Source organism: Styela clava, chromosome 15 (genome assembly GCF_964204865.1).
Source record: "Styela clava chromosome 15, kaStyClav1.hap1.2, whole genome shotgun sequence".
NCBI lineage: Eukaryota > Metazoa > Chordata > Ascidiacea > Stolidobranchia > Styelidae > Styela > Styela clava.
The window spans coordinates 7,295,851-7,315,312 of NC_135264.1; the positions used below are offsets into that span (position 1 = coordinate 7,295,851).

The window sequence follows — 19,462 nt, forward strand, 5'->3', positions numbered from 1 at the left end:
CTGTTTTCTAAAACTGCAAAATACAAATAGCAGAACAGACTACTACTTTATCGACTACAACCATACCACGTTGAATGCACCCGATCTCGTTCGATCTCGAAAGTTAAGCAATGTCGGGCTCGGTTAGTACTTGCATGGGTGACCGGCTGGGAATTCCGAGTGTCGTAGGCTTTTCGTCGCCGCTTCATTCGATTTTGCTCTGTTTTCCAACAACTGCGAAATACAAATAGCCGAATAGACTACTACTTTATCGCCTACAACCATACCACGTTGAATGCACCCGATCTCGTTCGATCTCGGAAGTTAAGCAATGTCGGGCTCGGTTAGTACTTGCATGGTTGACTGGCTGGGAATACCGAGTGTCGTAGGCTTTTCGTCGCCGTTTCATTTGATTTTGCTCTGTTTTCCAACAACTGCAAAATACAAATAGCCGAATAGACTACTACTTTATCGCCTACAACCATACCACGTTGAATGCACCCGATCTCGTTCGATCTCGGAAGTTAAGCAATGTCGGGCTCGGTTAGTACTTGCTTGGGTGACCGGCTGGGAATACCGAGTGTCGTAGGCTTTTCGTCGCCGTTTCATTCGATTTTGCTCTGTTTTCCAACAACTGCGAAATACAAATAGCCGAATAGACTACTACTTTATCGCCTACAACCATACCACGTTGAATACACCCGATCTCGTTCGATCTCGGAAGTTAAGCAATGTCGAGCTCGGTTAGTACTTGCATGGGTGACCGGCTGGGAATACCGAGTGTCGTAGGCTTTTCGTCGCCGTTTCATTCGATTTGGCTCTGTTTTCCAACGACTGCGAAATACAAATAGCCGAATAGACTACTACTTTATCGCCTACAACCATACCACGTTGAATGCACTCGATCTCGTCGATCTCGGAAGGTAAGCAATGTCGGGTTCGGTTAGTACTTGCATGGGTGACAGGCTGGGAATACCGAGTGTCGTAAGCTTTTCGTCGTCGTTTCATTCGATTTTGCTGTGTTTTCTAACAACTGCGAAATACAAATAGCCGAATAGACTACTACTTTATCGCCTACAACCATATCACGGTGAATGCACCCGATCTCGTTCGATCTCGGAAGTTAAGCAATGTCGGGCTAGGTTAGTACTTGCATGAGTGACCGGCTGGGAATACCGAGTGTCGTAGGCTTTTCGTCGCCGTTTCATTCGATTTTGCTCTGTTTTCTAACAACTGCGAAATACAAATAGCCGAATAGACTACTACTTTATTGCCTACAACCATACCACGTTGAATGCACCCGATCTCGTTCGATCTCGGAAGTTAAGCAATGTCGGGCTCGGTTAGTACTTGCATGGGTGACCGGCTGGGAATACCGAGTGTCGTAGGCTTTTTTTTCGTCGCCGTTCCATTCGTTTTTTCTCTGTTTTCTAAAACTGCAAAATACAAATAGCAGAACAGACTACTACTTTATCGACTACAACCATACCACGTTGAATGCACCCGATCTCGTTCGATCTCGAAAGTTAAGCAATGTCGGGCTCGGTTAGTACTTGCATGGGTGACCGGCTGGGAATACCGAGTGTCGTAGGCTTTTCGTCGCCGTTTCATTCGATTTTGCTCTGTTTTCTAACAACTGCGAAATACAAATAGCCGGATAGACTACTACTTTATCGCCTACAACCATACCACGGTGAATGCACCCGATCTCGTTCGATCTCGGAAGTTAAGCAATGTCGGGCTCGGTTAGTACTTGCATGGGTGAACGGCTGGGAATACCGAGTGTCGTAGGCTTTTCCTCGCCGTTTCATTCGATTTTGCTCTGTTTTCCAACAACTGCGAAATACAAATAGCCGAATAGACTACTACTTTATTGCCTACAACCATACCACGTTGAATGCACCCGATCTCGTTCGATCTCGGAAGTTAAGCAATGTCGGGCTCGGTTAGTACTTGCATGGGTGACCGGCTGGGAATACCGAGTGTCGTAGGCTTTTCGTCGCCGCTTCATTCGATTTTGCTCTGTTTTCCAACAACTGCAAAATACAAATAGCCGAATAGACTACTACTTTATCGCCTACAACCATACCACGTTGAATGCACTCGATCTCGTTCGATCTCGGAAGTTAAGCAATGTCGGGCTCGGTTAGTACTTGCATGGGTGACCGGCTGGGAATACCGAGTGTCGTAGGCTTTTCGTCGCCGTTTCATTCGATTTTGCTCTGTTTTCCAACAACTGCGAAATACAAATAGCCGAATAGACTACTACTTTATCGCCTACAACCATACCACGTTGAATGCACCCGATCTCGTTCGATCTCGGAAGTTAAGCAATGTCGGGCTCGGTTAGTACTTGCATGGGTGACCGGCTGGGAATACCGAGTGTCGTAGGCTTTCCGTCGCCGTTTCATTCGATTTTGCTCTGCTTTCCAACAACTGCAAAATACAAATAGCCGAATAGACTACTACTTTATCGCCTACAACCATACCACGTTGAATGCACCCGATCTCGTTTGATCTCGGAAGTTAAGCAATGTCGGGCTCGGTTAGTACTTGCATGGGTGACCGGCTGGGAATACCGAGTGTCGTAGGCTTTTTGTCGCCGTTTCATTCGATTTTGCTCTGTTTTCCAACAACTGCGAAATACAAATAGCCGAATAGACTACTACTTTATCGCCTACAACCATACCACGTTGAATGCACCCGTTATCGTTCGATCTCGGAAGTTAAGCAATGTCGGGCTCGGTTAGTACTTGCATGGGTGACCGGCTTGGAATACCGAGTGTCGTAGGCTTTTCGTCGCCGTTCCATTCGTTTTTTCTCTGTTTTCTAACAACTGCAAAATACAAATAGCAGAACAGACTACTACTTTATCGACTACAACCATACCACGTTGAATGCACCCGATCTCGTTCGATCTCGGAAGTTAAGCAATGTCGGGCTCGGTTAGTACTTGCATGGGTGACCGGCTGGGAATACCGAGTGTCGTAGGCTTTTCGTCGCCGCTTCATTCGATTTTGCTCTGTTTTCCAACAACTGCAAAATACAAATAGCCGAATAGACTACTACTTTATCGCCTACAACCATACCACGTTGAATGCACTCGATCTCGTTCGATCTCGGAAGTTAAGCAATGTCGGGCTCGGTTAGTACTTGCATGGGTGACCGGCTGGGAATACCGAGTGTCGTAGGCTTTTCGTCGCCGTTTCATTCGATTTTGCTCTGTTTTCCAACAACTGCGAAATACAAATAGCCGAATAGACTACTACTTTATCGCCTACAACCATACCACGTTGAATGCACCCGATCTCGTTCGATCTCGGAAGTTAAGCAATGTCGGTCTCGGTTAGTACTTGCATGGGTGACCGGCTGGGAATACTGAGTGTCGTAGGCTTTTCGTCGCCGTTTCATTCGATTTTGCTCTGTTTTCCAACAACTGCGAAATACAAATAGCCGAATAGACTACTTCTTTATCGCCTACAACCATACCACGTTGAATGCACCCGATCTCGTTCGATCTCGGAAGTTAAGCAATGTCTGGCTCGGTTAGTACTTGCATGGGTGACCGGCTGGGAATACCGAGTGACCCGATCTCGTTCGATCTCGGAAGTTAAGCAATGTCGGGCTCGGTTAGTACTTGCATGGTTGACCGGCTGGGAATACCGAGTGTCGTAGGCTTTTCGTCGCCGTTTCATTCGATTTTGCTCTGTTTTCCAACAACTGCGAAATACAAATAGCCGAATAGACTACTACTTTATCGCCTACAACCATACCACGTTGAATGCACTCGATCTCGGAAGTTAAGCAATGTCGGGCTCGGTTAGTACCTGCATGGGTGACCGGCTGGGAATACCGAGTGTCGTAGGCTTTTTGTCGCCGTTTCATTCGATTTTGCTCTGTTTTCCAACAACTGCAAAATACAAATAGCCGAATAGACTACTACTTTATCGCCTACAACCATACCACGTTGAATGCACCCGATCTCGTTCGATCTCGGAAGTTAAGCAATGTCGGGCTCGGTTAGTACTTGCATGGGTGACCGGCTGGGAATACCGAGTGTCGTAGGCTTTTCGTCGCCGTTTCATTCGATTTTGCTCTGTTTTCCAACAACTGCGAAATACAAATAGCCGAATAGACTACTACTTTATTGCCGTTAAGCAATGTCGGGCTCGGTTAGTACTTGCATGGGTGACCGGCTGGGAATACCGAGTGTCGTAGGCTTTTCGTCGCCGTTTCATTCGATTTTGCTCTGTTTTCCAACAACTGCGAAATACAAATAGCCGAATAGACTACTATTTTATCGCCTACAACCATACCACGTTGAATGCACCCGATCTCGTTCGATCTCGGAAGTTAAGCAATGTCGGTCTCGGTTAGTATTTGCATGGGTGACCGGCTGGTAATACTGAGTGTCGTAGGCTTTTCGTCGCCGTTTCATTCGATTTTGCTCTGTTTTCCAACAACTGCGAAATACAAATAGCCGAATAGACTACTTCTTTATCGCCTACAACCATACCACGTTGAATGCACCCGATCTCGTTCGATCTCGGAAGTTAAGCAATGTCTGGCTCGGTTAGTACTTGCATGGGTGACCGGCTGGGAATACCGAGTGACCCGATCTCGTTCGATCTCGGAAGTTAAGCAATGTCGGGCTCGGTTAGTACTTGCATGGTTGACCGGCTGGGAATACCGAGTGTCGTAGGCTTTTCGTCGCCGTTTCATTCGATTTTGCTCTGTTTTCCAACAACTGCGAAATACAAATAGCCGAATAGACTACTACTTTATCGCCTACAACCATACCACGTTGAATGCACTCGATCTCGGAAGTTAAGCAATGTCGGGCTCGGTTAGTACCTGCATGGGTGACCGGCTGGGAATACCGAGTGTCGTAGGCTTTTTGTCGCCGTTTCATTCGATTTTGCTCTGTTTTCCAACAACTGCAAAATACAAATAGCCGAATAGACTACTACTTTATCGCCTACAACCATACCACGTTGAATGCACCCGATATCGATCGATCTCGGAAGTTAAGCAATGTCAGTTGCATGTATGTACTTGCATGGGTGACCGGCTGGGAATACCGAGTGTCGTAGGCTTTTCGTCGCCGTTTCATTCGATTTTGCTCTGTTTTCCAACAACTGCGAAATACAAATAGCCGAATAGACTACTATTTTATCGCCTACAACCATACCACGTTGAATGCACCCGATCTCGTTCGATCTCGGAAGTTAAGCAATGTCGGGCTCGGTTAGTACTTGCATGGGTGACCGGCTGGGAATACCGAGTGTCGTAGGCTTTTCGTCGCCGTTTCATTCGATTTTGCTCTGTTTTCCAACAACTGCGAAATACAAATAGCCGAATAGACTACTACTTTATCGCCTACAACCATACCACGTTGAATGCACCCGATCTCGTTCGATCTCGGAAGTTAAGCAATGTCGGGCTCGGTTAGTACTTGCATGGTTGACCGGCTGGGAATACCGAGTGTCGTAGGATTTTCGTCGCCGTTTCGTTCGATTTTGCTCTGTTTTCCAACAACTGCGAAATACAAATAGCCGAATAGACTACTACTTTATCGCCTACAACCATACCACGTTGAATGCACCCGATCTCGGAAGTTAAGCAATGTCGGGCTCGGTTAGTACCTGCATGGGTGACCGGCTGGGAATACCGAGTGTCGTAGGCTTTTTGTCGCCGTTTCATTCGATTTTGCTTTGTTTTCCAACAACTGCAAAATACAAATAGCCGAATAGACTACTACTTTATCGCCTACAACCATACCACGTTGAATGCACCCGTTATCGATCGATCTCGGAAGTTAAGCAATGTCAGTTGCATGTATGTACTTGCATGGGTGACCGGCTGGGAATACCGAGTGTCGTAGGATTTTCGTCGCCGTTTCGTTCGATTTTGCTCTGTTTTCCAACAACTGCGAAATACAAATAGCAGAATAGACTACTGCTTAATCGCCTACGACCATACCACGTTGAATGCACCCGATCTCGTTTGATCTCGGAAGTTAAGCAATGTCGGGCTCGGTTAGTACTTGCATGGGTGACCGGCTGGGAATACATTCGATTTTGCTCTGTTTTCCAACAACTGCGAAATACAAATAGCCGAATAGACTACTACTTTATCGCCTACAACCATACCACGTTGAATGCACCCGATCTCGTTCGATCTCGGAAGTTAAGCAATGTCGGGCTCGGTTAGTACTTGCATGGTTGACCGGCTGGGAATACCGAGTGTCGTAGGATTTTCGTCGCCGTTTCGTTCGATTTTGCTCTGTTTTCCAACAACTGCGAAATACAAATAGCAGAATAGACTACTGCTTAATCGCCTACGACCATACCACGTTGAATGCACCCGATCTCGTTTGATCTCGGAAGTTAAGCAATGTCGGGCTCGGTTAGTACTTGCATGGGTGACAGGCTGGGAATACATTCGATTTTGCTCTGTTTTCCAACAACTGCGAAATACAAATAGCCGAATAGACTACTACTTTATCGCCTACAACCATACCACGTTGAATGCACCCGATCTTGTTCGATCTCGGAAGTTAAGCAATGTCGGGCTTGGTTAGTACTTGCATGGGTGACCGGCTGGGAATGCCGAGTGTCGTAGGCTTTTCGTCGCCGTTTCATTCGATTTTGCTCTGTTTTCTAACAGCTGCAAAATACAAATAGCCGAATAGACTACTACTTTATCGCCTACAACCATATCACGGTGAATGCACCCGATCTCGTTCGATCTCGGAAGTTAAGCAATGTCGGGCTAGGTTAGTACTTGCATGAGTGACCGGCTGGGAATACCGAGTGTCGTAGGCTTTTCGTCGCCGTTTCATTCGATTTTGCTCTGTTTTCTAACAACTGCGAAATACAAATAGCCGAATAGACTACTACTTTATTGCCTACAACCATACCACGTTGAATGCACCCGATCTCGTTCGATCTCGGAAGTTAAGCAATGTCGGGCTCGGTTAGTACTTGCATGGGTGACCGGCTGGGAATACCGAGTGTCGTAGGCTTTTTTTTCGTCGCCGTTCCATTCGTTTTTTCTCTGTTTTCTAAAACTGCAAAATACAAATAGCAGAACAGACTACTACTTTATCGACTACAACCATACCACGTTGAATGCACCCGATCTCGTTCGATCTCGAAAGTTAAGCAATGTCGGGCTCGGTTAGTACTTGCATGGGTGACCGGCTGGGAATTCCGAGTGTCGTAGGCTTTTCGTCGCCGCTTCATTCGATTTTGCTCTGTTTTCCAACAACTGCGAAATACAAATAGCCGAATAGACTACTACTTTATCGCCTACAACCATACCACGTTGAATGCACCCGATCTCGTTCGATCTCGGAAGTTAAGCAATGTCGGGCTCGGTTAGTACTTGCATGGTTGACTGGCTGGGAATACCGAGTGTCGTAGGCTTTTCGTCGCCGTTTCATTTGATTTTGCTCTGTTTTCCAACAACTGCAAAATACAAATAGCCGAATAGACTACTACTTTATCGCCTACATCCATACCACGTTGAATGCACCCGATCTCGTTCGATCTCGGAAGTTAAGCAATGTCGGGCTCGGTTAGTACTTGCTTGGGTGACCGGCTGGGAATACCGAGTGTCGTAGGCTTTTCGTCGCCGTTTCATTCGATTTTGCTCTGTTTTCCAACAACTGCGAAATACAAATAGCCGAATAGACTACTACTTTATCGCCTACAACCATACCACGTTGAATACACCCGATCTCGTTCGATCTCGGAAGTTAAGCAATGTCGAGCTCGGTTAGTACTTGCATGGGTGACCGGCTGGGAATACCGAGTGTCGTAGGCTTTTCGTCGCCGTTTCATTCGATTTGGCTCTGTTTTCCAACGACTGCGAAATACAAATAGCCGAATAGACTACTACTTTATCGCCTACAACCATACCACGTTGAATGCACTCGATCTCGTCGATCTCGGAAGGTAAGCAATGTCGGGTTCGGTTAGTACTTGCATGGGTGACAGGCTGGGAATACCGAGTGTCGTAAGCTTTTCGTCGTCGTTTCATTCGATTTTGCTGTGTTTTCTAACAACTGCGAAATACAAATAGCCGAATAGACTACTACTTTATCGCCTACAACCATATCACGGTGAATGCACCCGATCTCGTTCGATCTCGGAAGTTAAGCAATGTCGGGCTAGGTTAGTACTTGCATGAGTGACCGGCTGGGAATACCGAGTGTCGTAGGCTTTTCGTCGCCGTTTCATTCGATTTTGCTCTGTTTTCTAACAACTGCGAAATACAAATAGCCGAATAGACTACTACTTTATTGCCTACAACCATACCACGTTGAATGCACCCGATCTCGTTCGATCTCGGAAGTTAAGCAATGTCGGGCTCGGTTAGTACTTGCATGGGTGACCGGCTGGGAATACCGAGTGTCGTAGGCTTTTTTTTCGTCGCCGTTCCATTCGTTTTTTCTCTGTTTTCTAAAACTGCAAAATACAAATAGCAGAACAGACTACTACTTTATCGACTACAACCATACCACGTTGAATGCACCCGATCTCGTTCGATCTCGAAAGTTAAGCAATGTCGGGCTCGGTTAGTACTTGCATGGGTGACCGGCTGGGAATACCGAGTGTCGTAGGCTTTTCGTCGCCGTTTCATTCGATTTTGCTCTGTTTTCTAACAACTGCGAAATACAAATAGCCGGATAGACTACTACTTTATCGCCTACAACCATACCACGGTGAATGCACCCGATCTCGTTCGATCTCGGAAGTTAAGCAATGTCGGGCTCGGTTAGTACTTGCATGGGTGAACGGCTGGGAATACCGAGTGTCGTAGGCTTTTCCTCGCCGTTTCATTCGATTTTGCTCTGTTTTCCAACAACTGCGAAATACAAATAGCCGAATAGACTACTACTTTATTGCCTACAACCATACCACGTTGAATGCACCCGATCTCGTTCGATCTCGGAAGTTAAGCAATGTCGGGCTCGGTTAGTACTTGCATGGGTGACCGGCTGGGAATACCGAGTGTCGTAGGCTTTTCGTCGCCGCTTCATTCGATTTTGCTCTGTTTTCCAACAACTGCAAAATACAAATAGCCGAATAGACTACTACTTTATCGCCTACAACCATACCACGTTGAATGCACTCGATCTCGTTCGATCTCGGAAGTTAAGCAATGTCGGGCTCGGTTAGTACTTGCATGGGTGACCGGCTGGGAATACCGAGTGTCGTAGGCTTTTCGTCGCCGTTTCATTCGATTTTGCTCTGTTTTCCAACAACTGCGAAATACAAATAGCCGAATAGACTACTACTTTATCGCCTACAACCATACCACGTTGAATGCACCCGATCTCGTTCGATCTCGGAAGTTAAGCAATGTCGGGCTCGGTTAGTACTTGCATGGGTGACCGGCTGGGAATACCGAGTGTCGTAGGCTTTCCGTCGCCGTTTCATTCGATTTTGCTCTGCTTTCCAACAACTGCAAAATACAAATAGCCGAATAGACTACTACTTTATCGCCTACAACCATACCACGTTGAATGCACCCGATCTCGTTTGATCTCGGAAGTTAAGCAATGTCGGGCTCGGTTAGTACTTGCATGGGTGACCGGCTGGGAATACCGAGTGTCGTAGGCTTTTTGTCGCCGTTTCATTCGATTTTGCTCTGTTTTCCAACAACTGCGAAATACAAATAGCCGAATAGACTACTACTTTATCGCCTACAACCATACCACGTTGAATGCACCCGTTATCGTTCGATCTCGGAAGTTAAGCAATGTCGGGCTCGGTTAGTACTTGCATGGGTGACCGGCTTGGAATACCGAGTGTCGTAGGCTTTTCGTCGCCGTTCCATTCGTTTTTTCTCTGTTTTCTAACAACTGCAAAATACAAATAGCAGAACAGACTACTACTTTATCGACTACAACCATACCACGTTGAATGCACCCGATCTCGTTCGATCTCGGAAGTTAAGCAATGTCGGGCTCGGTTAGTACTTGCATGGGTGACCGGCTGGGAATACCGAGTGTCGTAGGCTTTTCGTCGCCGCTTCATTCGATTTTGCTCTGTTTTCCAACAACTGCAAAATACAAATAGCCGAATAGACTACTACTTTATCGCCTACAACCATACCACGTTGAATGCACTCGATCTCGTTCGATCTCGGAAGTTAAGCAATGTCGGGCTCGGTTAGTACTTGCATGGGTGACCGGCTGGGAATACCGAGTGTCGTAGGCTTTTCGTCGCCGTTTCATTCGATTTTGCTCTGTTTTCCAACAACTGCGAAATACAAATAGCCGAATAGACTACTACTTTATCGCCTACAACCATACCACGTTGAATGCACCCGATCTCGTTCGATCTCGGAAGTTAAGCAATGTCGGTCTCGGTTAGTACTTGCATGGGTGACCGGCTGGGAATACTGAGTGTCGTAGGCTTTTCGTCGCCGTTTCATTCGATTTTGCTCTGTTTTCCAACAACTGCGAAATACAAATAGCCGAATAGACTACTTCTTTATCGCCTACAACCATACCACGTTGAATGCACCCGATCTCGTTCGATCTCGGAAGTTAAGCAATGTCTGGCTCGGTTAGTACTTGCATGGGTGACCGGCTGGGAATACCGAGTGACCCGATCTCGTTCGATCTCGGAAGTTAAGCAATGTCGGGCTCGGTTAGTACTTGCATGGTTGACCGGCTGGGAATACCGAGTGTCGTAGGCTTTTCGTCGCCGTTTCATTCGATTTTGCTCTGTTTTCCAACAACTGCGAAATACAAATAGCCGAATAGACTACTACTTTATCGCCTACAACCATACCACGTTGAATGCACTCGATCTCGGAAGTTAAGCAATGTCGGGCTCGGTTAGTACCTGCATGGGTGACCGGCTGGGAATACCGAGTGTCGTAGGCTTTTTGTCGCCGTTTCATTCGATTTTGCTCTGTTTTCCAACAACTGCAAAATACAAATAGCCGAATAGACTACTACTTTATCGCCTACAACCATACCACGTTGAATGCACCCGATCTCGTTCGATCTCGGAAGTTAAGCAATGTCGGGCTCGGTTAGTACTTGCATGGGTGACCGGCTGGGAATACCGAGTGTCGTAGGCTTTTCGTCGCCGTTTCATTCGATTTTGCTCTGTTTTCCAACAACTGCGAAATACAAATAGCCGAATAGACTACTACTTTATTGCCGTTAAGCAATGTCGGGCTCGGTTAGTACTTGCATGGGTGACCGGCTGGGAATACCGAGTGTCGTAGGCTTTTCGTCGCCGTTTCATTCGATTTTGCTCTGTTTTCCAACAACTGCGAAATACAAATAGCCGAATAGACTACTATTTTATCGCCTACAACCATACCACGTTGAATGCACCCGATCTCGTTCGATCTCGGAAGTTAAGCAATGTCGGTCTCGGTTAGTATTTGCATGGGTGACCGGCTGGTAATACTGAGTGTCGTAGGCTTTTCGTCGCCGTTTCATTCGATTTTGCTCTGTTTTCCAACAACTGCGAAATACAAATAGCCGAATAGACTACTTCTTTATCGCCTACAACCATACCACGTTGAATGCACCCGATCTCGTTCGATCTCGGAAGTTAAGCAATGTCTGGCTCGGTTAGTACTTGCATGGGTGACCGGCTGGGAATACCGAGTGACCCGATCTCGTTCGATCTCGGAAGTTAAGCAATGTCGGGCTCGGTTAGTACTTGCATGGTTGACCGGCTGGGAATACCGAGTGTCGTAGGCTTTTCGTCGCCGTTTCATTCGATTTTGCTCTGTTTTCCAACAACTGCGAAATACAAATAGCCGAATAGACTACTACTTTATCGCCTACAACCATACCACGTTGAATGCACTCGATCTCGGAAGTTAAGCAATGTCGGGCTCGGTTAGTACCTGCATGGGTGACCGGCTGGGAATACCGAGTGTCGTAGGCTTTTTGTCGCCGTTTCATTCGATTTTGCTCTGTTTTCCAACAACTGCAAAATACAAATAGCCGAATAGACTACTACTTTATCGCCTACAACCATACCACGTTGAATGCACCCGATATCGATCGATCTCGGAAGTTAAGCAATGTCAGTTGCATGTATGTACTTGCATGGGTGACCGGCTGGGAATACCGAGTGTCGTAGGCTTTTCGTCGCCGTTTCATTCGATTTTGCTCTGTTTTCCAACAACTGCGAAATACAAATAGCCGAATAGACTACTATTTTATCGCCTACAACCATACCACGTTGAATGCACCCGATCTCGTTCGATCTCGGAAGTTAAGCAATGTCGGGCTCGGTTAGTACTTGCATGGGTGACCGGCTGGGAATACCGAGTGTCGTAGGCTTTTCGTCGCCGTTTCATTCGATTTTGCTCTGTTTTCCAACAACTGCGAAATACAAATAGCCGAATAGACTACTACTTTATCGCCTACAACCATACCACGTTGAATGCACCCGATCTCGTTCGATCTCGGAAGTTAAGCAATGTCGGGCTCGGTTAGTACTTGCATGGTTGACCGGCTGGGAATACCGAGTGTCGTAGGATTTTCGTCGCCGTTTCGTTCGATTTTGCTCTGTTTTCCAACAACTGCGAAATACAAATAGCCGAATAGACTACTACTTTATCGCCTACAACCATACCACGTTGAATGCACCCGATCTCGGAAGTTAAGCAATGTCGGGCTCGGTTAGTACCTGCATGGGTGACCGGCTGGGAATACCGAGTGTCGTAGGCTTTTTGTCGCCGTTTCATTCGATTTTGCTTTGTTTTCCAACAACTGCAAAATACAAATAGCCGAATAGACTACTACTTTATCGCCTACAACCATACCACGTTGAATGCACCCGTTATCGATCGATCTCGGAAGTTAAGCAATGTCAGTTGCATGTATGTACTTGCATGGGTGACCGGCTGGGAATACCGAGTGTCGTAGGATTTTCGTCGCCGTTTCGTTCGATTTTGCTCTGTTTTCCAACAACTGCGAAATACAAATAGCAGAATAGACTACTGCTTAATCGCCTACGACCATACCACGTTGAATGCACCCGATCTCGTTTGATCTCGGAAGTTAAGCAATGTCGGGCTCGGTTAGTACTTGCATGGGTGACCGGCTGGGAATACATTCGATTTTGCTCTGTTTTCCAACAACTGCGAAATACAAATAGCCGAATAGACTACTACTTTATCGCCTACAACCATACCACGTTGAATGCACCCGATCTCGTTCGATCTCGGAAGTTAAGCAATGTCGGGCTCGGTTAGTACTTGCATGGTTGACCGGCTGGGAATACCGAGTGTCGTAGGATTTTCGTCGCCGTTTCGTTCGATTTTGCTCTGTTTTCCAACAACTGCGAAATACAAATAGCAGAATAGACTACTGCTTAATCGCCTACGACCATACCACGTTGAATGCACCCGATCTCGTTTGATCTCGGAAGTTAAGCAATGTCGGGCTCGGTTAGTACTTGCATGGGTGACCGGCTGGGAATACATTCGATTTTGCTCTGTTTTCCAACAACTGCGAAATACAAATAGCCGAATAGACTACTACTTTATCGCCTACAACCATACCACGTTGAATGCACCCGATCTTGTTCGATCTCGGAAGTTAAGCAATGTCGGGCTTGGTTAGTACTTGCATGGGTGACCGGCTGGGAATACCGAGTGTCGTAGGCTTTTCGTCGCCGTTTCATTCGATTTTGCTCTGTTTTCTAACAACTGGGAAATACAAATAGCCGAATAGACTACTACTTTATCGCCTACAACCATACCACGGTGAATGCACCCGATCTCGTTCGATCTCGGAAGTTAAGCAATGTCGTGCTCGGTTAGTACTTGCATGGGTGACCGGCTGGGAATACCGAGTGTGGTAGGCTTTTTTTCGTCGCCGTTCCATTCGTTTTTGCTCTGTTTTCCAACAACTGCGAAATACAAATAGCCGAATAGACTACTACTTTATCGCCTACAACCATACCACGTTGAATGCACCCGATCTCGTTCGATCTCGGAAGTTAAGCAATGTCGGGCTCGGTTAGTACTTGCATGGGTGACCGGCTGGGAATACCGAGTGTCGTAGGCTTTTCGTCGCCGTTTCATTCGATTTTGCTCTGTTTTCCAACAACTGCGAAATACAAATAGCCGAATAGACTACAGCTTTATCGCCTACAACCATACCACGTTGAATGCACCCGATCTCGTTCGATCTCGGAAGTTAAGCAATGTCGGGCTCGGTTAGTACTTGCATGGTTGACCGGCTGGGAATACCGAGTGTCGTAGGATTTTCGTCGCCGTTTCGTTCGATTTTGCTCTGTTTTCCAACAACTGCGAAATACAAATAGCAGAATAGACTACTGCTTAATCGCCTACGACCATACCACGTTGAATGCACCCGATCTCGTTTGATCTCGGAAGTTAAGCAATGTCGGGCTCGGTTAGTACTTGCATGGGTGACCGGCTGGGAATACCAAGTGTCGTAGGCTTTTCGTCGCCGTTTCATTCGATTTTGCTCTGTTTTCCAACAACTGCGAAATACAAATAGCCGAATAGACTACTACTTTATCGCCTACAACCATACCACGTTGAATGCACCCGATCTTGTTTGATCTCGGAAGTTAAGCAATGTCGGGCTTGGTTAGTACTTGCATGGGTGACCGGCTGGGAATACCGAGTGTCGTAGGCTTTTCGTCGCCGTTTCATTCGATTTTGCTCTGTTTTCTAACAACTGGGAAATACAAATAGCCGAATAGACTACTACTTTATCGCCTACAACCATACCACGGTGAATGCACCCGATCTCGTTCGATCTCGGAAGTTAAGCAATGTCGTGCTCGGTTAGTACTTGCATGGGTGACCGGCTGGGAATACCGAGTGTGGTAGGCTTTTTTTCGTCGCCGTTCCATTCGTTTTTGCTCTGTTTTCCAACAACTGCGAAATACAAATAGCCGAATAGACTACTACTTTATCGCCTACAACCATACCACGTTGAATGCACCCGATCTCGTTCGATCTCGGAAGTTAAGCAATGTCGGGCTCGGTTAGTACTTGCATGGGTGACCGGCTGGGAATACCGAGTGTCGTAGGCTTTTCGTCGCCGTTTCATTCGATTTTGCTCTGTTTTCCAACAACTGCGAAATACAAATAGCCGAATAGACTACAACTTTATCGCCTACAACCATACCACGTTGAATGCACCCGATCTCGTTCGATCTCGGAAGTTAAGCAATGTCGGGCTCGGTTAGTACTTGCATGGTTGACCGGCTGGGAATACCGAGTGTCGTAGGATTTTCGTCGCCGTTTCGTTCGATTTTGCTCTGTTTTCCAACAACTGCGAAATACAAATAGCAGAATAGACTACTGCTTAATCGCCTACGACCATACCACGTTGAATGCACCCGATCTCGTTTGATCTCGGAAGTTAAGCAATGTCGGGCTCGGTTAGTACTTGCATGGGTGACCGGCTGGAAATACCAAGTGTCGTAGGCTTTTCGTCGCCGTTTCATTCGATTTTGCTCTGTTTTCCAACAACTGCGAAATACAAATAGCCGAATAGACTACTACTTTATCGCCTACAACCATACCACGTTGAATGCACCCGATCTTGTTTGATCTCGGAAGTTAAGCAATGTCGGGCTTGGTTAGTACTTGCATGGGTGACCGGCTGGGAATACCGAGTGTCGTAGGCTTTTCGTCGCCGTTTCATTCGATTTTGCTCTGTTTTCTAACAACTGGGAAATACAAATAGCCGAATAGACTACTACTTTATCGCCTACAACCATACCACGGTGAATGCACCCGATCTCGTTCGATCTCGGAAGTTAAGCAATGTCGTGCTCGGTTAGTACTTGCATGGGTGACCGGCTGGGAATACCGAGTGTGGTAGGCTTCTTTTTCGTCGCCGTTCCATTCGTTTTTGCTCTGTTTTCCAACAACTGCGAAATACAAATAGCCGAATAGACTACTACTTTATCGCCTACAACCATACCACGTTGAATGCACCCGATCTCGTTCGATCTCGGAAGTTAAGCAATGTCGGGCTCGGTTAGTACTTGCATGGGTGACCGACTGGGAATACCGAGTGTCGTAGGCTTTTCGTCGCCGTTTCATTCGATTTTGCTCTGTTTTTCAACAACTGCGAAATACAAATAGCCGAATAGACTACTACTTTATCGCCTACAACCATACCACGTTGAATGCACCCGATCTCGTTCGATCTCGGAAATTAAGCAATGTCGGGCTCGGTTAGTACTTGCATGGGTGACCGGCTGGGAATACCAAGTGTCGTAGGCTTTACGTCGCCGTTTCATTCGATTTTGTTCTGTTTTCCAACAACTACGAAATACAAATAGACGAATAGACTACTACTTTGTTGCCTACAACCATACCACGTTGAATGCACCCGATCTTGTTCGATCTCGGAAGTTAAGCAATGTCGGGCTTGGTTAGTACTTGCATGGGTGACCGGCTGGGAATACCGAGTGTCGTAGGCTTTTCGTCGCCGTTTCATTCGATTTTGCTCTGTTTTTTAACAACTGCGAAATACAAATAGCCGAATAGACTACTACTTTATCGCCTACAACCATACCACGTTGAATGCACCCGATCTCGGAAGTTAAGCAATGTCGGGCTCGGTTAGTACTTGCATGGGTGACCGGCTGGGAATACCGAGTGTCGTAGAATTTTTTTTCGTCGCCGAGTGTCGTTTCATTCGATTTTGCTCTGTTTTCTAACAACTGCAAAATACAAATAGCCGAATAGACTACTACTTTATCGCCTACAACCATACCATGTTGAATGCACCCGATCTCGGAAGTTAAGCAATGTCGGGCTCGGTTAGTACTTGCATGGGTGACCGGCTGGGAATATCGAGTGTCGTAGGCTTTTCGTCGCCGTTTCATTCGATTTCGCTCTGTTTTCCAACAACTGCGAAAAACAAATAGCCGAATAGACTACTACTTTATCGCCTACAACCATACCACGTTGAATGCACCCGATCTCGTTCGATCTCGGAAGTTAAGCAATGTCGGGCTCGGTTAGTACTTGCATGGGTGACCGGCTGTGAATACCGAGTGTCGTAGGCTTTTCGTCGCCGTTTCATTCGATTTTGCTCTGTTTTCCAACAACTGCGAAATACAAATAGCCGAATAGACTACTACTTTATCGGAGTAATTTTGGCCCGCAAACGACAAAAGTTTGCCGATCTCTGGTTTAGACGTCAGAGCCAGTGAAGTTAAACAGTCATCCCATCACAAATCCGCCACCCACTGCCCTTTCCTATTCTCGATCCTCTGCCCTGTCTCCCTCGCCCAACTGCTCCACCTCCCTCAATCTTCCTATCCTCGACCCACCGCCCTATCTCCCTCAACCGTCCTATCCTCGATCCACTGTCCTATTTCCCATCCCCTTCAACCTCTTTATCCTCGACTCATTGCCATATCCCCTTCAACTTTTCTTTCCTTCATTCATTGCACAATCTGCCTCAAACTTCTCACCCTCGACCCACTGTCGGACCTCCATCAACTTACTTACCTTCGACCCGCGACGCTACACCACTCAGGCCCTAACCTAACGGCGCCACAATCACGACTAGATCGTCAAAAAGAACTCTACTATCTTGCGACCAACCTCCATGTGTTATACTGGTCGAGTATGCAAATGAGATGATTCAATCGTACGTCGACAAAACATGATTGACGGCATTCGTAAATGTAGGCTGGAATCTCAATTGGTAATCAATAACCATATTGAGTGGCTTAAAAATGTGCTACTAATTAAGCTACTGGTGGCATCGGGTTTGAGGTGACTGTTTTTAAAATTTCGAAAGGTCATTCGATATCGACATGCCTGAGTTCATTTTCAGAAACTCATTCAATGTCGCATGTATTTCCGTTCAAGACAAAACACTGAGGAAATAATAAAATATTTGCACGCTTAGTCATTTTCAACGAATGTTCTGCCATATTCTGTTGTTCATACAAATTTCTTTTACGAGACTGAGAAGGCTGAAAATCGAAAACAGTCAAAAATAGGAGTCGCTCAGTGAGTGTAATCCCTTCCAAACTATTTTAGAGTCATGAAATGTTTTGTCGTAGCTAGCGTTACCAACTGCCGTTTAATTCAGCGTATAGTCCCAAAATTGAGCTTATCTTATCTGCAACTTAATGAAGTTGCAAAGGACGAAGTTAGTACGTTATCTTTCTCATCGCATTTACTAGAAAATGTTGAAGAAAAAAACTACCAGAGCACTATTGCTTATTTCGGATCAGCATCATATTTGTCACGAGACTGACGACATGGCCAATTATTAAGGGCATAAAACGGCCTGTTAAATTTAGAAAACCGTTATTCCCAACAAAAAAACCATCAGTAGCCCAATTAGTGAAACATTTTTAAACTGCCAATTAAGGTTATTGTTTATTAATATTTGAGATTCCAGTCTACATATACGAACGCTGTCAATCATGTTTTGTCGAAGTACGATTGAATCATCTCATTGGCATACACGACCAGTATAACCCATGGAAGTTGGTCACAAGATAGTAAAGTTCAGTGTGGGGATCGGGTCGTGAATAAAGCGCCGTTAGGTCAGGTACCGAATAGTATAGCACCGTAGATCAAAGTAAGTTGTGGCAGATAGGGGAGTGGGTCTGAGGATAGCTAGGTTGAGGGAGATAGGACAGTAGGTCGAAAAGAGAGAGGTTGAGGGAGATAAAGCGGTGGTTCGAGAATGTGAAAGTTGGGGAGAAAGAGCAGAGGGTCTAGGAAAGTTGAGGAAGGTCGGGCAGTGTGTCATGGAGATAGGGCAGTGGGTCGAGGACAGTTTTAAGTGTTTAACGGAGTACTTTTGGCACGCAAACGACAAAAGTTTGCCGACCTCGGGTTTAGACTTCAGAGCCAGTGAAGTTACTGCCCTTTCTCCCTCAACCTTCCTATCCTCGACCCACCGCCCTATCTCCCTCAACCGTCCTATCCTCGATCCACTGTCCTATTTCGCCCAAACTTCCTATCCCCTTTATCCTCGATTCATTGCCATATCTCCCTCAACTTTTCTTTCCTCTATCCACTGCACTATCCGCCTCAAATTATCCACCCTCGACCCACTATCCGATCTCCATCAAGTTACTTACCTTCGACGCTAAACCACTCAGCCTCTAACCTAACGGCGCTACAATCACGACTAGATCGTCAAAAAGAACTCTACTATTTTGCGACCAACCTCCATGTGTTATACTGGTCGAGTATGCCAATGAGATGATTCAATCGTACGTCGACAAAACATGATTGACGGCATTCGTAAATGTAGGCTGGAATCTCAATTGGTAATCAATAACCATAATGAGTGGCTCAAAAATGTGCTACTAATTAAGCTACTGGTGGCATCGGGTTTGAGGTGACTGTTTTTAAAATTTCGAAAGGTCATTCGATATCGACATGCCTGAGTTCATTTTCAGAAACTCATTCAATGTCGCTTGTATTTCCGTTCAAGACAAAACACTGA

General features: G+C 46.2%; 49 non-coding genes and 31 pseudogenes across 49 annotated transcripts; all 80 read left to right on the plus strand.

Moving 5' to 3' along the window:
• The first annotated feature begins 52 nt into the window (after positions 1-52).
• Positions 53-171, plus strand: LOC144416862 (5S ribosomal RNA). The gene has a single exon (XR_013472755.1). It is a non-coding gene; the product is annotated as a 5S ribosomal RNA (ribosomal RNA).
• Positions 172-252: 81 nt separating this feature from the next.
• Positions 253-371, plus strand: LOC144416784 (5S ribosomal RNA). Its single transcript, XR_013472677.1, has one exon. It is a non-coding gene; the product is annotated as a 5S ribosomal RNA (ribosomal RNA).
• An 81-nt stretch (positions 372-452) lies between these two features.
• On the plus strand, positions 453-571 carry LOC144414664 (5S ribosomal RNA). Its single transcript, XR_013470554.1, has one exon. It is a non-coding gene; the product is annotated as a 5S ribosomal RNA (ribosomal RNA).
• Positions 572-652: 81 nt separating this feature from the next.
• Positions 653-771, plus strand: LOC144416286 (5S ribosomal RNA). The gene has a single exon (XR_013472179.1). It is a non-coding gene; the product is annotated as a 5S ribosomal RNA (ribosomal RNA).
• Positions 772-852: 81 nt separating this feature from the next.
• Positions 853-970, plus strand: LOC144413028 (5S ribosomal RNA; annotated as a pseudogene).
• Positions 971-1,051: 81 nt separating this feature from the next.
• Positions 1,052-1,170, plus strand: LOC144417710 (5S ribosomal RNA; annotated as a pseudogene).
• An 81-nt stretch (positions 1,171-1,251) lies between these two features.
• On the plus strand, positions 1,252-1,370 carry LOC144416685 (5S ribosomal RNA). Its single transcript, XR_013472578.1, has one exon. It is a non-coding gene; the product is annotated as a 5S ribosomal RNA (ribosomal RNA).
• An 84-nt stretch (positions 1,371-1,454) lies between these two features.
• LOC144416763 (5S ribosomal RNA) lies at positions 1,455-1,573 on the plus strand. Its single transcript, XR_013472656.1, has one exon. It is a non-coding gene; the product is annotated as a 5S ribosomal RNA (ribosomal RNA).
• Positions 1,574-1,654: 81 nt separating this feature from the next.
• Positions 1,655-1,773, plus strand: LOC144417582 (5S ribosomal RNA; annotated as a pseudogene).
• An 81-nt stretch (positions 1,774-1,854) lies between these two features.
• Positions 1,855-1,973, plus strand: LOC144416697 (5S ribosomal RNA). Its single transcript, XR_013472590.1, has one exon. It is a non-coding gene; the product is annotated as a 5S ribosomal RNA (ribosomal RNA).
• An 81-nt stretch (positions 1,974-2,054) lies between these two features.
• Positions 2,055-2,173, plus strand: LOC144414860 (5S ribosomal RNA). The gene has a single exon (XR_013470751.1). It is a non-coding gene; the product is annotated as a 5S ribosomal RNA (ribosomal RNA).
• Positions 2,174-2,254: 81 nt separating this feature from the next.
• On the plus strand, positions 2,255-2,373 carry LOC144416708 (5S ribosomal RNA). Its single transcript, XR_013472601.1, has one exon. It is a non-coding gene; the product is annotated as a 5S ribosomal RNA (ribosomal RNA).
• Positions 2,374-2,454: 81 nt separating this feature from the next.
• LOC144414472 (5S ribosomal RNA) lies at positions 2,455-2,573 on the plus strand. The gene has a single exon (XR_013470362.1). It is a non-coding gene; the product is annotated as a 5S ribosomal RNA (ribosomal RNA).
• Positions 2,574-2,654: 81 nt separating this feature from the next.
• LOC144418329 (5S ribosomal RNA) lies at positions 2,655-2,773 on the plus strand (annotated as a pseudogene).
• An 81-nt stretch (positions 2,774-2,854) lies between these two features.
• On the plus strand, positions 2,855-2,973 carry LOC144415211 (5S ribosomal RNA). The gene has a single exon (XR_013471103.1). It is a non-coding gene; the product is annotated as a 5S ribosomal RNA (ribosomal RNA).
• Positions 2,974-3,054: 81 nt separating this feature from the next.
• On the plus strand, positions 3,055-3,173 carry LOC144414861 (5S ribosomal RNA). The gene has a single exon (XR_013470752.1). It is a non-coding gene; the product is annotated as a 5S ribosomal RNA (ribosomal RNA).
• Positions 3,174-3,254: 81 nt separating this feature from the next.
• Positions 3,255-3,373, plus strand: LOC144416952 (5S ribosomal RNA). Its single transcript, XR_013472844.1, has one exon. It is a non-coding gene; the product is annotated as a 5S ribosomal RNA (ribosomal RNA).
• An 89-nt stretch (positions 3,374-3,462) lies between these two features.
• Positions 3,463-3,564, plus strand: LOC144413050 (5S ribosomal RNA; annotated as a pseudogene).
• A 174-nt stretch (positions 3,565-3,738) lies between these two features.
• Positions 3,739-3,847, plus strand: LOC144412470 (5S ribosomal RNA; annotated as a pseudogene).
• An 81-nt stretch (positions 3,848-3,928) lies between these two features.
• Positions 3,929-4,047, plus strand: LOC144416719 (5S ribosomal RNA). Its single transcript, XR_013472612.1, has one exon. It is a non-coding gene; the product is annotated as a 5S ribosomal RNA (ribosomal RNA).
• A 234-nt stretch (positions 4,048-4,281) lies between these two features.
• On the plus strand, positions 4,282-4,400 carry LOC144417990 (5S ribosomal RNA; annotated as a pseudogene).
• Positions 4,401-4,489: 89 nt separating this feature from the next.
• On the plus strand, positions 4,490-4,591 carry LOC144413051 (5S ribosomal RNA; annotated as a pseudogene).
• Positions 4,592-4,765: 174 nt separating this feature from the next.
• LOC144412471 (5S ribosomal RNA) lies at positions 4,766-4,874 on the plus strand (annotated as a pseudogene).
• An 81-nt stretch (positions 4,875-4,955) lies between these two features.
• Positions 4,956-5,075, plus strand: LOC144413105 (5S ribosomal RNA; annotated as a pseudogene).
• Positions 5,076-5,156: 81 nt separating this feature from the next.
• Positions 5,157-5,275, plus strand: LOC144416730 (5S ribosomal RNA). Its single transcript, XR_013472623.1, has one exon. It is a non-coding gene; the product is annotated as a 5S ribosomal RNA (ribosomal RNA).
• Positions 5,276-5,356: 81 nt separating this feature from the next.
• On the plus strand, positions 5,357-5,475 carry LOC144416894 (5S ribosomal RNA). Its single transcript, XR_013472787.1, has one exon. It is a non-coding gene; the product is annotated as a 5S ribosomal RNA (ribosomal RNA).
• An 81-nt stretch (positions 5,476-5,556) lies between these two features.
• LOC144412169 (5S ribosomal RNA) lies at positions 5,557-5,665 on the plus strand (annotated as a pseudogene).
• Positions 5,666-5,947: 282 nt separating this feature from the next.
• On the plus strand, positions 5,948-6,066 carry LOC144413079 (5S ribosomal RNA; annotated as a pseudogene).
• A 51-nt stretch (positions 6,067-6,117) lies between these two features.
• Positions 6,118-6,236, plus strand: LOC144416895 (5S ribosomal RNA). Its single transcript, XR_013472788.1, has one exon. It is a non-coding gene; the product is annotated as a 5S ribosomal RNA (ribosomal RNA).
• A 251-nt stretch (positions 6,237-6,487) lies between these two features.
• LOC144416254 (5S ribosomal RNA) lies at positions 6,488-6,606 on the plus strand. The gene has a single exon (XR_013472147.1). It is a non-coding gene; the product is annotated as a 5S ribosomal RNA (ribosomal RNA).
• Positions 6,607-6,687: 81 nt separating this feature from the next.
• Positions 6,688-6,806, plus strand: LOC144417711 (5S ribosomal RNA; annotated as a pseudogene).
• Positions 6,807-6,887: 81 nt separating this feature from the next.
• On the plus strand, positions 6,888-7,006 carry LOC144416741 (5S ribosomal RNA). The gene has a single exon (XR_013472634.1). It is a non-coding gene; the product is annotated as a 5S ribosomal RNA (ribosomal RNA).
• An 84-nt stretch (positions 7,007-7,090) lies between these two features.
• Positions 7,091-7,209, plus strand: LOC144416863 (5S ribosomal RNA). Its single transcript, XR_013472756.1, has one exon. It is a non-coding gene; the product is annotated as a 5S ribosomal RNA (ribosomal RNA).
• An 81-nt stretch (positions 7,210-7,290) lies between these two features.
• On the plus strand, positions 7,291-7,409 carry LOC144416785 (5S ribosomal RNA). Its single transcript, XR_013472678.1, has one exon. It is a non-coding gene; the product is annotated as a 5S ribosomal RNA (ribosomal RNA).
• An 81-nt stretch (positions 7,410-7,490) lies between these two features.
• On the plus strand, positions 7,491-7,609 carry LOC144415888 (5S ribosomal RNA). Its single transcript, XR_013471782.1, has one exon. It is a non-coding gene; the product is annotated as a 5S ribosomal RNA (ribosomal RNA).
• Positions 7,610-7,690: 81 nt separating this feature from the next.
• On the plus strand, positions 7,691-7,809 carry LOC144416287 (5S ribosomal RNA). Its single transcript, XR_013472180.1, has one exon. It is a non-coding gene; the product is annotated as a 5S ribosomal RNA (ribosomal RNA).
• An 81-nt stretch (positions 7,810-7,890) lies between these two features.
• LOC144413029 (5S ribosomal RNA) lies at positions 7,891-8,008 on the plus strand (annotated as a pseudogene).
• Positions 8,009-8,089: 81 nt separating this feature from the next.
• LOC144417712 (5S ribosomal RNA) lies at positions 8,090-8,208 on the plus strand (annotated as a pseudogene).
• An 81-nt stretch (positions 8,209-8,289) lies between these two features.
• Positions 8,290-8,408, plus strand: LOC144416753 (5S ribosomal RNA). Its single transcript, XR_013472646.1, has one exon. It is a non-coding gene; the product is annotated as a 5S ribosomal RNA (ribosomal RNA).
• Positions 8,409-8,492: 84 nt separating this feature from the next.
• Positions 8,493-8,611, plus strand: LOC144416765 (5S ribosomal RNA). Its single transcript, XR_013472658.1, has one exon. It is a non-coding gene; the product is annotated as a 5S ribosomal RNA (ribosomal RNA).
• Positions 8,612-8,692: 81 nt separating this feature from the next.
• LOC144417583 (5S ribosomal RNA) lies at positions 8,693-8,811 on the plus strand (annotated as a pseudogene).
• An 81-nt stretch (positions 8,812-8,892) lies between these two features.
• On the plus strand, positions 8,893-9,011 carry LOC144416764 (5S ribosomal RNA). The gene has a single exon (XR_013472657.1). It is a non-coding gene; the product is annotated as a 5S ribosomal RNA (ribosomal RNA).
• An 81-nt stretch (positions 9,012-9,092) lies between these two features.
• Positions 9,093-9,211, plus strand: LOC144414862 (5S ribosomal RNA). The gene has a single exon (XR_013470753.1). It is a non-coding gene; the product is annotated as a 5S ribosomal RNA (ribosomal RNA).
• An 81-nt stretch (positions 9,212-9,292) lies between these two features.
• On the plus strand, positions 9,293-9,411 carry LOC144416775 (5S ribosomal RNA). Its single transcript, XR_013472668.1, has one exon. It is a non-coding gene; the product is annotated as a 5S ribosomal RNA (ribosomal RNA).
• Positions 9,412-9,492: 81 nt separating this feature from the next.
• On the plus strand, positions 9,493-9,611 carry LOC144414473 (5S ribosomal RNA). Its single transcript, XR_013470363.1, has one exon. It is a non-coding gene; the product is annotated as a 5S ribosomal RNA (ribosomal RNA).
• An 81-nt stretch (positions 9,612-9,692) lies between these two features.
• On the plus strand, positions 9,693-9,811 carry LOC144418330 (5S ribosomal RNA; annotated as a pseudogene).
• An 81-nt stretch (positions 9,812-9,892) lies between these two features.
• LOC144415212 (5S ribosomal RNA) lies at positions 9,893-10,011 on the plus strand. Its single transcript, XR_013471104.1, has one exon. It is a non-coding gene; the product is annotated as a 5S ribosomal RNA (ribosomal RNA).
• An 81-nt stretch (positions 10,012-10,092) lies between these two features.
• LOC144414863 (5S ribosomal RNA) lies at positions 10,093-10,211 on the plus strand. Its single transcript, XR_013470754.1, has one exon. It is a non-coding gene; the product is annotated as a 5S ribosomal RNA (ribosomal RNA).
• An 81-nt stretch (positions 10,212-10,292) lies between these two features.
• Positions 10,293-10,411, plus strand: LOC144416953 (5S ribosomal RNA). The gene has a single exon (XR_013472845.1). It is a non-coding gene; the product is annotated as a 5S ribosomal RNA (ribosomal RNA).
• An 89-nt stretch (positions 10,412-10,500) lies between these two features.
• Positions 10,501-10,602, plus strand: LOC144413052 (5S ribosomal RNA; annotated as a pseudogene).
• A 174-nt stretch (positions 10,603-10,776) lies between these two features.
• Positions 10,777-10,885, plus strand: LOC144412474 (5S ribosomal RNA; annotated as a pseudogene).
• Positions 10,886-10,966: 81 nt separating this feature from the next.
• On the plus strand, positions 10,967-11,085 carry LOC144416786 (5S ribosomal RNA). Its single transcript, XR_013472679.1, has one exon. It is a non-coding gene; the product is annotated as a 5S ribosomal RNA (ribosomal RNA).
• Positions 11,086-11,319: 234 nt separating this feature from the next.
• Positions 11,320-11,438, plus strand: LOC144417991 (5S ribosomal RNA; annotated as a pseudogene).
• Positions 11,439-11,527: 89 nt separating this feature from the next.
• LOC144413053 (5S ribosomal RNA) lies at positions 11,528-11,629 on the plus strand (annotated as a pseudogene).
• Positions 11,630-11,803: 174 nt separating this feature from the next.
• On the plus strand, positions 11,804-11,912 carry LOC144412475 (5S ribosomal RNA; annotated as a pseudogene).
• An 81-nt stretch (positions 11,913-11,993) lies between these two features.
• LOC144413106 (5S ribosomal RNA) lies at positions 11,994-12,113 on the plus strand (annotated as a pseudogene).
• An 81-nt stretch (positions 12,114-12,194) lies between these two features.
• LOC144416797 (5S ribosomal RNA) lies at positions 12,195-12,313 on the plus strand. Its single transcript, XR_013472690.1, has one exon. It is a non-coding gene; the product is annotated as a 5S ribosomal RNA (ribosomal RNA).
• An 81-nt stretch (positions 12,314-12,394) lies between these two features.
• Positions 12,395-12,513, plus strand: LOC144416896 (5S ribosomal RNA). The gene has a single exon (XR_013472789.1). It is a non-coding gene; the product is annotated as a 5S ribosomal RNA (ribosomal RNA).
• An 81-nt stretch (positions 12,514-12,594) lies between these two features.
• Positions 12,595-12,703, plus strand: LOC144412170 (5S ribosomal RNA; annotated as a pseudogene).
• A 282-nt stretch (positions 12,704-12,985) lies between these two features.
• LOC144413080 (5S ribosomal RNA) lies at positions 12,986-13,104 on the plus strand (annotated as a pseudogene).
• A 51-nt stretch (positions 13,105-13,155) lies between these two features.
• On the plus strand, positions 13,156-13,274 carry LOC144416898 (5S ribosomal RNA). Its single transcript, XR_013472791.1, has one exon. It is a non-coding gene; the product is annotated as a 5S ribosomal RNA (ribosomal RNA).
• Positions 13,275-13,355: 81 nt separating this feature from the next.
• On the plus strand, positions 13,356-13,474 carry LOC144413082 (5S ribosomal RNA; annotated as a pseudogene).
• A 51-nt stretch (positions 13,475-13,525) lies between these two features.
• On the plus strand, positions 13,526-13,644 carry LOC144415517 (5S ribosomal RNA). The gene has a single exon (XR_013471408.1). It is a non-coding gene; the product is annotated as a 5S ribosomal RNA (ribosomal RNA).
• An 81-nt stretch (positions 13,645-13,725) lies between these two features.
• On the plus strand, positions 13,726-13,844 carry LOC144417645 (5S ribosomal RNA; annotated as a pseudogene).
• Positions 13,845-13,928: 84 nt separating this feature from the next.
• LOC144416809 (5S ribosomal RNA) lies at positions 13,929-14,047 on the plus strand. Its single transcript, XR_013472702.1, has one exon. It is a non-coding gene; the product is annotated as a 5S ribosomal RNA (ribosomal RNA).
• Positions 14,048-14,128: 81 nt separating this feature from the next.
• LOC144416899 (5S ribosomal RNA) lies at positions 14,129-14,247 on the plus strand. The gene has a single exon (XR_013472792.1). It is a non-coding gene; the product is annotated as a 5S ribosomal RNA (ribosomal RNA).
• An 81-nt stretch (positions 14,248-14,328) lies between these two features.
• On the plus strand, positions 14,329-14,447 carry LOC144415632 (5S ribosomal RNA). Its single transcript, XR_013471524.1, has one exon. It is a non-coding gene; the product is annotated as a 5S ribosomal RNA (ribosomal RNA).
• An 81-nt stretch (positions 14,448-14,528) lies between these two features.
• LOC144415866 (5S ribosomal RNA) lies at positions 14,529-14,647 on the plus strand. The gene has a single exon (XR_013471760.1). It is a non-coding gene; the product is annotated as a 5S ribosomal RNA (ribosomal RNA).
• An 81-nt stretch (positions 14,648-14,728) lies between these two features.
• Positions 14,729-14,847, plus strand: LOC144417646 (5S ribosomal RNA; annotated as a pseudogene).
• Positions 14,848-14,931: 84 nt separating this feature from the next.
• On the plus strand, positions 14,932-15,050 carry LOC144416820 (5S ribosomal RNA). The gene has a single exon (XR_013472713.1). It is a non-coding gene; the product is annotated as a 5S ribosomal RNA (ribosomal RNA).
• Positions 15,051-15,131: 81 nt separating this feature from the next.
• On the plus strand, positions 15,132-15,250 carry LOC144416900 (5S ribosomal RNA). Its single transcript, XR_013472793.1, has one exon. It is a non-coding gene; the product is annotated as a 5S ribosomal RNA (ribosomal RNA).
• An 81-nt stretch (positions 15,251-15,331) lies between these two features.
• Positions 15,332-15,450, plus strand: LOC144414006 (5S ribosomal RNA). The gene has a single exon (XR_013469896.1). It is a non-coding gene; the product is annotated as a 5S ribosomal RNA (ribosomal RNA).
• Positions 15,451-15,531: 81 nt separating this feature from the next.
• Positions 15,532-15,650, plus strand: LOC144415867 (5S ribosomal RNA). The gene has a single exon (XR_013471761.1). It is a non-coding gene; the product is annotated as a 5S ribosomal RNA (ribosomal RNA).
• An 81-nt stretch (positions 15,651-15,731) lies between these two features.
• Positions 15,732-15,850, plus strand: LOC144417648 (5S ribosomal RNA; annotated as a pseudogene).
• Positions 15,851-15,935: 85 nt separating this feature from the next.
• On the plus strand, positions 15,936-16,054 carry LOC144415414 (5S ribosomal RNA). Its single transcript, XR_013471306.1, has one exon. It is a non-coding gene; the product is annotated as a 5S ribosomal RNA (ribosomal RNA).
• An 81-nt stretch (positions 16,055-16,135) lies between these two features.
• LOC144415587 (5S ribosomal RNA) lies at positions 16,136-16,254 on the plus strand. The gene has a single exon (XR_013471479.1). It is a non-coding gene; the product is annotated as a 5S ribosomal RNA (ribosomal RNA).
• An 81-nt stretch (positions 16,255-16,335) lies between these two features.
• LOC144415518 (5S ribosomal RNA) lies at positions 16,336-16,454 on the plus strand. The gene has a single exon (XR_013471409.1). It is a non-coding gene; the product is annotated as a 5S ribosomal RNA (ribosomal RNA).
• An 81-nt stretch (positions 16,455-16,535) lies between these two features.
• LOC144412905 (5S ribosomal RNA) lies at positions 16,536-16,644 on the plus strand (annotated as a pseudogene).
• Positions 16,645-16,736: 92 nt separating this feature from the next.
• Positions 16,737-16,845, plus strand: LOC144412616 (5S ribosomal RNA; annotated as a pseudogene).
• An 81-nt stretch (positions 16,846-16,926) lies between these two features.
• LOC144414918 (5S ribosomal RNA) lies at positions 16,927-17,045 on the plus strand. The gene has a single exon (XR_013470809.1). It is a non-coding gene; the product is annotated as a 5S ribosomal RNA (ribosomal RNA).
• The last annotated feature ends 2,417 nt before the right edge of the window (positions 17,046-19,462 follow it).